Source organism: Equus quagga, chromosome 21 (genome assembly GCF_021613505.1).
Source record: "Equus quagga isolate Etosha38 chromosome 21, UCLA_HA_Equagga_1.0, whole genome shotgun sequence".
In the NCBI taxonomy this organism is placed as follows: Eukaryota; Metazoa; Chordata; class Mammalia; order Perissodactyla; family Equidae; genus Equus; species Equus quagga.
The window spans coordinates 15,906,105-15,922,238 of NC_060287.1; positions in this window are offsets into that span (position 1 = coordinate 15,906,105).

Below are 16,134 nucleotides of genomic sequence, written 5' to 3' on the forward strand. Positions count from 1 at the left end.
CATGCACGCTCTCGGGTATAATCCCAAAGCTCCACCTCTTATTTTAGGTCCAGCTCCTTTTAAAAACTTTGGTCCTTAGATGTTTTGCCCACCTTGCTTGACATTGTAAGCTGTTTTTTTTTTTCCCCCTTAGTTTATGGTTCATGCAATACTTTCACTTACGTTTTCCATTGTAATCCTCACAACAGCCTAGACAGGAAAAAGGGGAACAGTTCTCTCATTTTGAAGTTTAGGAGCGACTAACTCAGATTATCAATTGGTTAGCAACAGAGCTGAACCTAAGGTTGCTAGAATCACTGTCATTTTCCAGAGCATCATAAGCACCTGTACTGGTTACAGTCACAAATAGGGGACAACGTTGTCAAGCTACGTGTAACTGATGGTAGGAACGGATTCTATAGATCTTAGGAATTTCTACACCAAATTGGCGTTTGACATAAACCATCAATACCTCAGAAAAGTGATCTGCGTTCTTGCTACTCACAGCGTAGTAGATGAACCAGCAACATCGATAGTGCCTGGTACCTTGTTAGAAATGTAGAGTATCGAGTCTCATCTAAGACTTCCTGAATCAGAACCTGCGTTTTATCAAGACTTCCAGGTGGTTCCTAAGCACATTAAAGTTTGAGAAACGCTAATTGAAATAGTAAAATCTGTGCTTTCTCTTTCAATATCTCATTCCAGGTAAATATGACTAAAATGCTTTGCATCCTGGATTCTAACCATTTTTTTCAATAAATGTTCTTTCTAAAATCACTAAGAATTTCCTTGTAACAAAATAGTTCTTTTCAGTTCTGGGTTCTCTCTCTGTGGCATTTTACCTTGTTAACTCTCCTTAAAACTCTCTCCCCTGTTTTTTTTTTAAGTGAACTTATTGAGGTATACTTTACAAAAATGATATTTTCCCATTTTAAAAGTACAGTCGATGAGTTTTGACAAACGTATACACTTGTGTAACCAGCACCCCAATCAAGATATGGAACATTTCCACAACTCCCAAATTCCCTTGTTCCTCTTCCCCAACATCTGATATAATTTATATCACATAATTATTTCACCTGTTTGAAAACTTCATATACATAGAATTAAACCGTATGTATTCTTTTGTGCTTGGCTGCTTTCGTTCAGCATGTTTTTGGGATTCACAATGATGTTTTCTACCGGTAGTTCCTTTTTATTGCTGAATAATATTCCACAATATGTTTATCCATTCACTTATTGATGGACACGAGTTATTTCTAGTTTGGGGACTATTATCATAAAGGTGTTATGAATATTCATGTAAAAGTCTTTCTGTGTACTTATATTTTCTTTCTTGTGGGTAAATACCTAGAAGTGGAATTGCTGAGTCATATGGTGAGTATATATTTACTTTTAAAGGAAATTGCCAAACTGCTTTCCCAAGTGGTTATACCATTTTACACAGTTAGGACTATGTCTTCTTGATGAATTGACTCTTTATCAATATATAACTTTTCTTTTTGTCTCTAGTAATATTTCTTCTCCTGAAATCTGCTTTTGCCATTATTAATATAGCCACTGCTGCTTTCTTATGATATTTCCATGTGTATCTTTCCCCTTCTTTTTATTTTTACTCTCTCTCTGTCTTTACATTGATGTGTGTTCTTTGTAGACAACATAGTTGTGTCTTGCTCTTTGAATCCAGTCTGACAATCTCTGTCTTAATTGTTGCATTTAATCCATTTACATTTAACATAATTATTGATATAGTTGGAATTAAGGTTACCATCTTGCTATTTGTTTTCCATTTGTCCTGTATCCTCTTTGTTCCTTTTCCCTCTTGTTATGTCTTCTTTAGAGTAGTGGAGGGGTGTTTTGGTTTGTTTTTTTTTGTTCAGTATTTTGTCTTCTCATTTTATCTCCTCTGTTAGCTAAATTTTATATACATATGGATCGATGGATATATTTATGTATTTGGGGGAGGTAAAATATCTGAGGTTTAGTAGATTCATCTTTAACTTCTCACAATCTACCTGAAATAATATTATGCCATTCCATGTAAACTATAAGAAGCTTACAATAATAAATTTCCCCACTCCAATCATTTATTGTTGTTATATATTTTACTTCACATGTGTCATATACTCCAAATACATTATTTTTTTCTTAATCAACTATATCTTAAATAAATTTACAAAGAGAATAAAATCTCTTTTATATTTACCCACATATTTACCAATTCCAGTGTTCTTCACTCCTTTGTGTATACCCAGATTTCATCTAGTATCATTTTACTTCACCTGAAGAACTTTATTATTTTTTGTAGTTGCACTCTGCTGGTAACAATTTCTTTCAGTTACTGTTTCTCTGAAAATGTCTTTATTTCACTTTCAGTTTTGAAGGAATGATTCTGTAGCTATAGAGTTCTAGGCTGATGACTGTTTTTACTTTCAGCTTTTTAAAGGTTTTCTTCCATGTTCTTTGGGATTGCATTGTTTCTGAGTAGAAGTCAGCAATATTTGCTAACCTTTTCCCTTGGATATAATGTATTTCCCCCCCTCCCCTGCATGTGCTTTAAGATTTTCTCTTAATTATTGCCTTAGCCAATTTGATTATGATGTGTGTTGCTTGATTTTCCTGTGTTTATCCTGCATGGGGCTTGTTGGGCTTCTTGAATATGGGGTTGATATTTTTCATCAAACATAGGAAAAATTGGTTTAATCTTCCCTGATATTCTGGGATTGCAATTACACATATGTTAGATTGATTGATATTATCCCAGAGATCACTGAGGCTCTGTTCATTAGGTTCTTCAACATTTTCTCTCTGTACTTTAGTTTTGACAGTTTCTATTGACTAGTCTTCAGGTCGACTGATCTTTTCTTCTGCAATGTCTAACCTGTTCTTATATTTGTCCAGTGAAAATTTCATTTCAGATCATGTGTTTTCAACAAAAGAAGTTCTGTTTAGTTCTCTTTGATAGTTTCCGTTTATTTCCTCAGTATCTTTGTATTTTCTTTAAAATATTGGATATATTTGTAACAGCTATTTTAAAATTCTTACCCGCTAATTCCATTATCTCTGTCATTGCTGCCTATTTCTATTAGCAGACTTTTTCCCCTCATGGATATGAGTCATATTTCCCTGCTTCTTATCTGATATGCTTTGAATGGATGCTCAACATTGACAGTTTGATATTGTCGAGTATGGCGGGCAGAATAGCTCCCCAAAGATGTTTATACCCTGGTGCCTGGATCCTGTAAATATGTATGTAACATAGCAAAAGGGACTTTGCAGATATAATTCAGTTTATGAATTTTAAGATAGGGAGGTTATCCTGGGTTATTGGGGTGAGCACAATCTAATCACATGAACCCTTAAAAGCAAAGAACTTTCCCCAACTAAAGTCAGAGAGATGCAGCAGAAGGAGAAGTCAAAGTGATTGGAAGCATGAAAAGGACTTGAGCCACTCATTGCTCTAGGAACAAAGACTTGGACCCTGGCTGACAGCCGGCAAGGAAATGGAGATTTCAGTCCTAAAACTGCAAGGAACTGAATTGAACCAACAAACTGAACGGGTTTGGAAGTTCATTCTAACACCCTCCTGATACCTTGATTTCAGCCTGGTAGGGTTCTAAACAGAGGATTCAAGTGAATTACACTGTGCCTGCACTTCTTACCTACAGAACTGTGAGATAATACATGGGTATTGTTTAAAGCCATTAAATTTGTGTTAAGTTGCTATGGCAGCACTATCAAACTAATACGTTGAATGTCTGGGTTTTTCAAGAGTGTTGGGCTTTGTTTTGGGAGGCTGTTACTCTAGTAGTTGGTCAGCTTGGTCCTTTTGAAGCTTTTTTTTAAACTTTGTGTGAGTCTAGACTTTTTGTTACAAAGATTTTCTAGTCCTCTCTTAAGGAGTGGCTTAGGCTTTCTATTATATATCACAGGTCTTCAATGAAGTTTCTGTACTCTAGTTGGGTAAAACTCAAATGACTCCTTTCCCTGTGAGTTCCAATAGTTGTTCAGTTTATAGTTCCTCAGCAATTCTTATTTCTCTGGTAGTTAATTTTTGCCCAACCTCTTGGTGTCTCACCCAACACGCACACAGCTTAGTATTCAAGCAAAGACTTAAAGAGTATTCTGAAACTCTTTCTATGTACAGTTCTTCCTTTCTAGCACTCTTTACTGCAAGTTCCAGACATCTCATACTCCCTAAACTCAATCTTTGTCCCCTAACCCACCTTTCCTTGGCTCTCCCTATGTGGACCGTGGTCTGAAAGTTGCTCCAGGTAAAAGACTGGGGTGATTGTAGGGCTTACCTCATTTGTTTCCTTTCTGTTTGGGATCACATTTTGCTCTGCCTATGTTCCAGTGTCTAAAAATAGACAATTCATACGTTTTGCCCTTTTTTCGAACTTTTAACAGCTATTCTGGTATTCTTTACTTCATCCTGGCTAGGATCCCTTGTTATTTTGTTGGTGGATCCTTCATTCACTGAACAAGAGCTCCTTCACAGATCTCTTTGCTTCCAATGTAGTTTTTTCAGTCCATCCTTTACAGTCCATTCTGAAACAAACACGGAGGAAATCTCCTTCTCAAAAATTTGTCATGGCTTCTTGCCTTTCTCGTAACAGTAATACATAAATCTGTTTAGCATTAGACAATTACAATGGACTTTCCAGTTCACTATTTCATTTTATAAAAGCTAACTTATTTACTTGGCTAGTCCAGGATTTTCTCTTTAACTAACTGCAATACTTTCTAATCTAATAACTCAGTAAAATGTGCAAAAATGTATTATAAACTGTATGGAGATATACAAAGATTAGTTGTGTAATTGGTTCTTGATCTAAAATAAACATTACTGGGCCGGCCTAGTGGCACAGCGGTTAAGTGCGCACGTTCCGCTTCTTGGCAGCCCGGGATTCGCCAATTCGGATCCCGGGTGCGGACATGGCACCAGTTGGCATGCCATGCTGTGGTAGGCGTCCCACATATAAAGTGAAGGAAGATGGGCATGGATGTTAGCTCAGGGCCAGCCTTCCTCAGCAAAAAAGAGGAGGATTGGCAGCAGTTAGCTAGGGCTAATCTTCCTCAAAAAAAAAAAAAGTAAGTGAAATAAAACAGACATTACCTTGACTTTAGGCTTAAATCAGTTAGGAATCCCTTCAGATGCGAGTCATAGAAAACCTGATTGATAGTATCTGAATCAAGTAAGGTTTTATTTGTTTCACAGAACAAGATCAGAAGAACCAACTGCTGGCGATGGTACATAGCTCGTTGTTGTCAAGACTACCCTCTCCATCCCTCAACTAGAAGGACCTGCAACTAAGATATACAACTATGTGCGGGGGGTTGGGAAGATAAAGCAGAAAAAAAAAAAAAAAAAGAAGATTGGCAACAGTTGTTAGCTCAGGTGCCAATCTCAGAAAAAAAAAAAAAAAAGGACTGCCCTCTCCAGAACTATTCTGGCTTTCCTCTCCAGAGTGCAGAATGGCTGCCCTACAATTAAGCAACATATTTTCTTCCAGGCAAGAAGACAGAGAGGGAAGAGGTAGGGAGAAGTGGAAGAGGAAGCTGGCTTTTTCATTTTTGCAAGGAAGGAAAAGCTTTCCTGACAGACCCCAGCAGATTTCTGCTTATATCTGATCACCAGAACTTATATGACAACAGTGGATTCTAGAAAAGTGAGTATTTACTTTTTTCAGCCTCTATGACAGAAGGCAAGGAAAAGGGATTAGGTAAGTAAACCAACAATGAGTGCTGGAGAGTTTACATAATTTTCTTTATATAAAAAGTGAAAATCACTTTTATATCTGCTATGGTGAAAAAAATCCTTATTCATCATTCAAATGAATGTCTACTACAAAAATTTCTCTAATCTTCTCACTTTTCTAAATCCCCGCAACTCTTATTCATGCCACTACTATTTTTGAATTTTTTTTCCTGTTATCTTGGTATTTTCCCCTGTCTTTGCTTCTCTTCATGTGTTATCTCATTCTCTGCTGTTGTGGTGTGCTTCATCATTTTAGCCTGAAAGATTGGTACATGCAGCCCTCAAGGCTTAGAGCCTCCTAGTACCATAGCCCTAAATTCACCAGAAGCTCAAGTTGTGTGTATAATCAATTGCATTATCATTTCCACTTCTTCATACCCTCCCTCTGGCATGCGACCTTATAGTTCACTACAGTGGGCAGAATATATTTCCCCACACCAATGGAATATTAATGAACATGACATGAGCAGAGACCTTAAAGGTGCTTGCATGGTTGAGCTTGGCTTCTTGTGCGTCTGCCACGTCATGAGAAAAACTTCCCCCAGATAGTTGTTGACCTGAGGAGAACATGAGACATGGAGCAGACCTGGGCCCAATCTGCAGCCTAAAGCTAGGTAGGCCCTGCTGACCTATAGACCCCACGATAGATGTTTGTTGTAAGCGCTAAGTTGTGGGTCGTTTTGTTATGCAAAATATTGCACCGATAGCTGTCAATACAGTGGGATTCTAAATGGCCAAGTTTAATTAATATGCTCATTCCTGAATCAACTGTGATGGCTAATAGTTTAATTGGCCAGGCTTGGATTACAATCCCACCACTTCTCCAGAGAACTGAGGTTGGCTCAGCAATGGGGCTACAGGGACTAAAATGTGATCTCATGATACGAGAGAAGAGTTTCTCCAAAGCAAAGAGGTTGTTGTTACCAGAAGAAGGGAGTTGGTTTGAAACATAGTAAATAGGTAAAAACTATCTATCATAGTCCACTCTGGTGCTCTTTATACTTCAGTATTCATTGCTAAATTTTTTTTTTTTCTGCTTTATTTCCCAACTCCCCCCCACCACCGGTACACAGTTGTATATCTCAGTTGCAGGTCCTTCTAGCTGTGGGATGTGGGACGCCGCCTCAACGTGGCCTGATGAGCGGTGCCATGTCCCCGCCCAGGATCCGAACCCTGGGCTGCTGCAGCAGAGCGCGCAAACCGAACCACTCGGCCATGGAGCCGGCCCCCCTCATTGCTAAATTTTAAGCTGGTTGTGTGCTGGAACTCTGCCATGCTCATCTTATATGTATTTCAACATTTATAATATCTTACAAGTTGTGCCTGTATCAGTTAGGGTCAGGTTTCACCGCAAATAATATAAAACCCCCAAATAACAATGACTTTAAAAGACAGGATTTTATTTTTTCTTTAGCATTAAAGTCTTGAGGTGGGCAGTCTAAGGTGGGTGTGGTGGGTCCTCAGCCATGCATGCTGCTTCTAGCTTTCTGCTCTGTCACCCCCAGGATGTGGGTCTCATCTTTGTGGGCAAGAGATGGTCCCTTTTATTAGAACCACATTCCAAACAGCAGGGTGGAGAAAACTGAGAACACTGGGGAAAGGATAGAGACCAGCTGCTTTTTAAGAATATTTCTCAGAAGCTGCCACATGACATCTTTGGTTACACCCCACCCTTGCAATGGTAAGAACCTAGCTGAAAGGAAGGGTTGGGGATCAGGTCTTTATTCCAGGCAACCATGTGCCCAGCTACAAATCAGGGCTTCTAAAAGAGGGAGCCTGACAGCAGGCTATCTCTGTCACAGTGCTCAGTAAATATTTCTTGAATGAATGTGTGAGTGAGTGAATTAAAATTAAAATTGGTTAATAAACAGAAGACTAAATTTTCAATCTTAGATTCAATGCTGGTTTAAGGAACATATTTGAGGTTAAAATACCTATTTAAACTATATTTCATTGTTAGTAAGCCAGAAAGCAATAATTGATTGTTTCAGGATTCTTTTTGCTCTGCACTCAAATTGAACAGTGCGGCAGGCGTATTTCAGTTTTGTTGATCCATTTTCTGAAAGTCTAATCCTTCAAGAGTCTAGACGGAGTCTAGTGTTGCTCTATGGGAGTCCTAAAGAAAATACCTCTCTTAAAATTATGTCTCCTCTTAAGCTTAGACAGGCATCCCTTTGAGATTTTGAGATACAAATATTTGCATTAAAGAGATTTACCACCTATAGCTTCAGTAATGTTGACATTATGGGCAAGCTGTCTGCTGATCCATTGTCCTGTTATGCAAGCAGAACAAACCAAACCTATTTCCAGTCCATGGATAAATTCACTGTTGGCATTGCTGGGAAGAGATTGGGAGTTAACTACCAAGCTATTGATTTTTTTTCACTGTGGGCCAATTCACTCTTTAGTAATGTGGACAATTCCCACTGTTAAATTCAAGGTGACAAAAGAAAAGTTTAGGATTGATGTCTGAAGTTAGAAAAGAGTCTGTTTCATAATATTTTACCAGAAGTTTATTTTTATATTTCATTCTATAAATATCAGATGTCTAGGTGTGGAATACTCAAGCTAAAAGTTGAAATCCAGACATATTTCTGAGTTAGCTATTGGTGTACCCATCGAGTTAGAAATAACATTTAAGATTTCAGAATTTTAAATTTCCAGAATTTTCTGTAATTCAGAAAGGTTTGTTTATGAGAGGTGATAGATTAAGGGTAAGTGGAAAAGAATACACATTTTTGTTTTTTGAATTTCTACTGAACATGTTACTTCTCCACAAAAGTTTAATTAAAATTTTAAATATTTTTTCATTCACTCAATCTTTTGTTTATTCACTCAACAACTTTTTATTAAATGCTTATTATGTGTGACATACTGTGCCAGATATTATAGAGTAGAGAGCAAAACAGCCCCGACTTTTGAGAAATTTACCACCTAGTGTAAGAGACAGGCATGAAGTAATTGCTTTCGGAACGGAGTTTTTAATGGCATTGAAACGTATTTGCATTTTAATTGCTGTAGCACTGTAAAGATGTCTAATACCACATTGGCAAATAACATTTATCTTCTTGCTTTTTTTCCATTATTCTGCTAAATCTTACATATCAAGTATAGTAATGATTCATTTATCCATAACCTGTAGGAAATGAGGGGTTCCATCATAGTTCTTTTTGTTTTTTTAATAACTGGAAAATGATAGTTTCAAAACTTTAAAAATTTTAGCTCTTTTGAGAGAAAGCTGCAATAGATTTTTATGCCCCCCAAAATTCATATGTTGAAATCCTAACCCCACACTGTGATGGTATTTGGAGGTGGGGCCTTTGGGAAGTAATTATTTTGTGAGGGTGGAGCCCTTATGAATGGGATTAGCGTCCTTAAAAAAAAAGAGACCCCACAGAGCTCCCTTCCCTTTCTTCCATGTGACGACACAGCAAAAAGATGGCTGTCAATGAACCAGGAAGTGACTCTCAGATTCAGACACTGAATCTGCTAGCACCTCAGCCTTGGACTTCCAGCCTCCAGAACTGTGAGAAATAAGTTTGCATGGTTTATAAACCACCTAGTCTATGGTATTCTTTTATAGCAGCCCAAACCAACTAAGACAAAAGCTTTCTAAAATGTATTATATTATTTTATGCCATCTTGAAATATATAGAAGATAATTTCTGCATTAGTCAAGGAGTTAAAATTCTATGTTAGAGTAGACTAAGTTGTAAAAATAGATTTATAAAATCAGTGACAATGAGCAAGAGTATTTCTCCCTCGTGTAATAGTTGAGAGTGCTCCAGGTTGGTAGCAGCTCTCCTCCACGTGGTGATTCAGGAAACCAGGATTCTTTTATCTTGTGACTCCTCCATCCTTTAGGGCCTTGTCACCAGGGGCACTGTGAAGGCTTGGTCACCACTACATCCAGGTTTCAGCCAATGGAAAGGGAAACAGTGTGAAGGAGGCACACCTCTCTTAAAGACCCCAGTCCTGAAGAGGCAGGCACTATATCACATCTACTCACATATCGTTGCTGAGAATTTAGTCATATCGTTACATCAGTCTGCAAAGCAGACTGGGAAATGTAATCTAATTATGCACCCAGGAATAAGGGGTGGATGAATATTGGTGGGTGGCTGCTGTCTCTCTCACAGCCTGAAACTCTAACTGCCAAGTTTCTGTGTGTATTCTTTTCACACTCATCCTCCCTCCAAGCAAGGCACATAGAGCACACTCGGCCCTTTCACAAGGGAGACAACGCGTATTCCACCCAGTTGCTATATTCAGCTGAGACTCCATGATTCCTGGGTAATGTTGAGTCCTTTCACTCAGGTCCAGATGTAGCTCAAGTGGATCGGGGTGGATCAGATAATTAAAACTCCTATTGGGAGAAGAGAAAAAGGAGACACACAGCAGTCCCTGGTCCATAGCACAGATGGAAACCAGCTGAGCAGGAGTGTCAACGACCTCTACTCTGGCAGCGAAGGAAGTCCCTTGATTGGACCCTGTTTCTGCTCCCCGGGAGGAAATTCTTGTCCATCGCTCTCTGTGGTCCCTTGCTCTGCTCTCTGGAAGGACCCTCCTTGTCTATTATTATTCTTGATCACATCTGAAATGGGTTTCAGGAATATGTTCTCCTTGGGGCTGCAGATACTTTGCAGCTGTTTCCAGGCTCATAGGTTGTTTTAAGGCTCAAAGAATCACATGGCTCTTTGTTCTTAGGCCATATATTCTTTAACAACACAATTTCCTCAATCTTAGTAAGCTCCTGGTTTATTTCCTTCCAGTATGAAGGCATAACCACAAATTTTTCTGGATATAATCTATACAGTACTTCGATCTGTGCTTTCTGGCTCTTCTCCTGACATGTTCTTTCATTTTAATGGCAGTTATCTTGAGGCCATCAGAAATATTTGGCTTGGCTGGGAATGCAGCAGTTTGACCTTCTGCCATTTGAGATCCAGAATAAGTCAGTTTTTCAGGCCCAAGGGCACTTAATCTTTGGCTTTTTCACCTTCAAATCGTTGTCACTTTCTCAGGACACCTTCTCTGATCACACTACTCAAAGCTTCCACTCAGTCCCACCTTACCCTGATCTTAAAACAAAACAAAACTCTTATCACTTTCTGTATATGAAATCTGTATCTATGTATATACGAAACATATATCTTACTATTATTTATCATATTTATTGTTTCTTGTCTGTCTTCCTCCTCTAGAATGTAAATTCCACTAGGTTTGGAATGCATCCAAATGTCTGATGTATCGCAGGGATGGAGAATAGTGCCTGCCACATAGTAGGTGCTCAACAAATATTTGTTGAGTGAATGATTTGAGGGTGTGCTGACTTTTCAGGATCTGCTGTATATCACGCAGTTTGTTAGTTGTGCCAGTACTGTGGGTTATAGCCATTTCTTCCTCTAACATGTAAACAGAGTTCTCACTTTGTTCGTTTAGTAGTAGGCCAGGGAGGTTGCATTTTTATTCTCTCTCTCTTCTCTAGCCATAGAGAACTATTCTATGCCAGTTATGGAAATTCCATTCTTCTTTGTCCAGTCTAACAGAAGACAAGTGGCCTAGCCTTGGCCAGTGAGAGGTAAGCAAAAGAGAATGGAGGCAAGCAAAAACAAAATGGTGATGGAGGACCTATGGAAAGAAAACATTTTTTTATGATTACTTCCTTCTTTATTCTTGTAATGATGTGATATTGAAGCTTTAGCAGCATCTTGTGACCATGAAAACGGACATCACTAACATACTGAGGTTGGATGAGTGGAAAGATAGAAAGAACCTGGATCCACATGACATAACTGAATCACTGTACCAACCTTGGAATCACTTCTTTTTTAAGTGAGTTAATAAATGTCTACTTCATTTAATCCATTTTTGGTCTGTTACTTTTTGATTGCAGCTGAAAACATCCTAACTGATAGAGTAGCAGTATCTTCAGTAGCTGCTGACACTAATTGGCCACCATACTGCTACTCATTCAACCATTTGTTCATTCATTCATTTATTGAGTAAATTTACTGTATACTAGGCTATATGCAAAACTTAGAGTAAAAAGATTAATAAGATGCAGTTCATGCATATCCTCAAGGAATTGACAAATAATCACAGAGCTGTCTGTTTAGCACGCTATCACAGAGCAAGTGCTTATTAGCATTCACATTCAGTATAACTAGTAGAGTCGATTAGTCTTCTAGGCATACCAAGATGCATAGAGGTAGTCTAGTCTGTCATCTCTGCAATGGGTCCACCCGGATGCTACTCTCATTCACCATTTGAGGGAGACTTTCTTCTATTGCCACAGAATGGTACTAATGTGGGCAATTTGGGTCATATTATTTGTTCCTCTCTATTCAGACATAAACTCATTGGGAGAGAAGATTATAGGGTTAAGGAATCAGGTGAAACAGTGTGCCTCTTTTCTCCTTCATGCCCATTGTGGGTCCTTCTTAAACACCCAGAAGAATGGAACTAACTGTGGTTAGAATGTGTTGATCAACTGGTGGCAGCTTAAGGATGCTGCTATAGGCTATTGGTAAAATTTGCATGCATGCCTAGAAAATAAATTACAATTGCAGATTGTTAAATATTTCAGCTTAATCATCTGGAAAACTATAGTGTCTTTTTGTCTTCAAAAAGAAGACAAAGCAAAAAAGCCCTGCAGCTTTATCATCCCAAACTAGCTATCTAATCACTGATATATGGAAGCATTTTTTTTGCGAAACCGTTCAATACGTGCAGATGGTAATGTTAGCTGCCAAAAGAGGATGTGGGCTTTACACCTAGAACTCAGTAAGGGAAGTTGAGTGTTCCCAGCTCTTTTTCATAATTAAAGTTCAAATGACAAATCATGTATGCTCAGGATGATCTTAATCTCTGAGTGTGTCATTTAATGTTGGGTTCGCTGGCTTACTTTTTATGTTAGGCTCATTAAAAGCTCATGTAGAAAAAAAGTTTATATAGCAAACTCAAGAAAAGGTAGGGACTCAGGGCAGTACACTGATTTCTGACAGGCCTAACAAGTAGATTAATTTCTATGCCCATGGAAACCATTCAGGAGTCCCTCTTAGTTTGCTTTATTTATTTAATGTTCATGTCAAGTTCCTTTAATTAAGTATCCTTAATTTTTTTCTCTCTGCTTGAGAATGCTTTGGGGATTTCCGTTCTTTGTTGTTCTCTGCTCTCTGATCATCAACTTCTCTAATAGTATTTAACTCTTCCCTTTCTTTGCTTTTGGTTTGTGATACGTATAATGGCAAGGTGCAGTTAACCAGATGAAGAATATAATGTTCATTTTTGATATATGTAAATTTAGTTTTATTATTTATTTATTTATTTTTTGCTGAGGAAGATTTTCCCTGAGCTAACATCTGTCACCAGTCTTCCTTTGTTTTGCATGTAGGCTGCCACCGCAGCATGGTCTCCGATGAGTGGTATACGTCTGTGCCCAGGAACCAAACCTGTGCCACTGAAGCACAGTGTGCCAAACTTAACCACCAGGCCGTGGGGCTGGCCCTATGAACTTATTGTTTTAAAAAGAGGAATCACTTATGTGTACATCTGTAAGGAAAACAAAACAGATTATCAAAAAAGTCAGAGGAAATAAAGCTAACAACTGTGCCTGTACTGAAGCATATTTTGATTGTTATAACGCCTTTCTTCTAAGGAGATCAAACTATTTCATGTATTATTTTATGTTTGTGACATTCCTACTATTGCACAGGAATAGATGTCATCTCCACTTTATATTGTGGGATTGAAGAGTGACTTATCCATGGGATGGAGATGAGAATGACTTCAAGAGCAATGACTTTCCCATCAATCATGAAAGACATATTTATTCGCTACCGTTCCATATATGGCATCCTGTATTGTGTACTGAGTTATTGCAATGCCTACCAGGAAATCTCTAAAAATTCTGACTCATAAGACTTCCATGGGGCACAGTTGGCATCAGATTCAATTCGAGAAATATAGGGCAGGAAATGCAACTTGTAGCCATCTTCACACCAACCAAGGGACTAATCTTTGGCTTCCAAGTTGACAGTTCAGGTGCAAGGAGATGAGACACGTACACATGGTCCCTCTTGGCTATAAAGCCTCATGTCTCGAATAGAAACTAAAAAAGCCGACTTGTGAGATTCATCACACTCATGGAGCCCAAAGCTATGGTTTCCCACCAGGTATTTATAGTTCATATAGAGTCTCTCTCCTGCCAGATTCAATTTGTGATTTTTTATCATGAGAAATATTGCCTAATAGCACCCCTTCCATTCTACCTTTTTCAGGTTTCCAGGGAAACAGTGCTATAAAGTTAACCCAAGGTCAAGTTTGTTCATAAAGGATAAAAGGTTTTGTTAATGCTTTATCCATAGTTATGCAGCCTCTTTTGTACCATTAAGACCAGGTTGGAGGCTTAGTAGATCTTGGTTACTGATCAAGTGATACACTTTCTCTGGTCCTTGAGAACATGGAGTGGGTTACATTTAATTTTATAGCTAACAAAAATACTTTCTAACTTTGTTATTTTATAATAAAATCCTGTTATTACTATATTTTGTATTCACCACGATAGGTATAGATAGAATTAACTCCTGGCACTTGCCCAACGCTTTAGATCAAATGTAGCAGAGAACACAGCCCCACTGCTGGGAATTCCCATGGAGTTAAAAAGTAATTCAGGATGAAACAGCCTCCAGCACATAATCTGACTCTTTACTTACATCTAAAAAGTCACAGATGAGGACAGTTTTTTCCAGCCATTCAGGAAATGCAGGCACACCCCAACAGACGTTCTCCCAGTTTAACATTTTCCAGTAGACTGCCTGTGACTTTTAATACTCAAACATCTTAAAGTGTACATACTTCTCAGCTAAGTACATTTAGGAAAAATTTACACTTATACTTCTAAAATGCAATGTGATGTATATTTTTCGAAGTATAATTTACATGTAGTGAAATGCACAAATTTCAAGTGGACACTTCAATAATAAATGCACCCATGTAATCCACACCATTATTAAGATATAAAGCATTTCCATCACCTTGGAAAATTCCTTTGTGCCCCTTCTTGGTCAATCCCCTTTCTTTCCCTCTACCTCAAGGCAACCACTTTTCTCATTTCTACCAATATCAATTAGTTTTGCCTGTTTTGAACTTCAAATAAATGGAATCATAAAATTATGTACTCTCTTGTGTCTGGCTTCTTTTGCTCATCGTGCTTCTCTGATTTGTCTATATTGTTGTATGCATTGGTAGTTTATTCACTATTGTATAAGTATACTACAATTTGTTTATCTGCTATGTGTTGTTGGACAATTGTGTTGTTTCCAGTTTTAAGCTGTTATGAATATGGCTGCTATAAGTATTTTTGTATAAGCTTTGGGTGCACATGTTTTCACTTCTCTTGAGAAAACACCTAGAGTGGAATTGCTGGGCCATGGATTAGGTCTGTTTAACACCATAAGAACCTATCAAACAATTTTCTATTGTGTTTGTACCATTTGCATTCTCAGCAATTCATGAGAGATCTGGTTACTCCACACCCCTGCTGGCATTAGGTGTTGTCAGCCTTCATTTTTAGCCATTATAGTATGTGTAAAGCTTCTGGAAGAGAGAAACATGAGAATATCTTTGTGACCTTGAGAAACGTAAATTTTTCTTAAATGCGCATAGAAATCACTAACTGTAAAAGAAACACCTGAATAATTGAATTCATCAAAATTAAAAGGTTCTGCTCTTTGAAAGACACTGTTAAAAAAATGAAAACTGGGTAAAAATATTCAAAATACATGTATTTGACAAAGAACTTATACCCAGAATATATAAGCAATTCATCTCAATAATGGAAATGAATGTGATTGAATAAAAGAAATAGCCAAAATACTTGAACAGACATTTAACAAAGGAAGATATATAAATACCCAATAAGTACAAGAAAAAGAGTGCAACACCACTAGTTATCAGTGAAATGAAAAATCCGCAAAATACTTTCAACGAAACAACCTATGGGAAAATTTTTGAGTTATTTCAACCATGACGTAAGAGTTGCATGTTGCTATTTTGAAAAGCTCTTGAGCCTTCGGAGAGAAGGTGTTCAGTATATTACTGTGTACCAAACAACTGATTATTAGCTATATTATTTTTTTGGTTACTGAGAAGTAATGTTTTAAGTATTTTACATCCTAACATGATAGTTTGTCATTTATTTATAGGTGTTTTACCGAATTTTAGGAAATTGGCTGCAGGTTTGTGGTTGACATATGCTGCATTATAACTTTTCCCATTTAAAATCATGGTAATTAGGTTCCATGTTTTTGCATAGAACTATTTTAAGATTAAGGAAATTAAGAGATGGCTGTATTTATTTCTTGATTAATTGAATTATACATTTAAAGTAG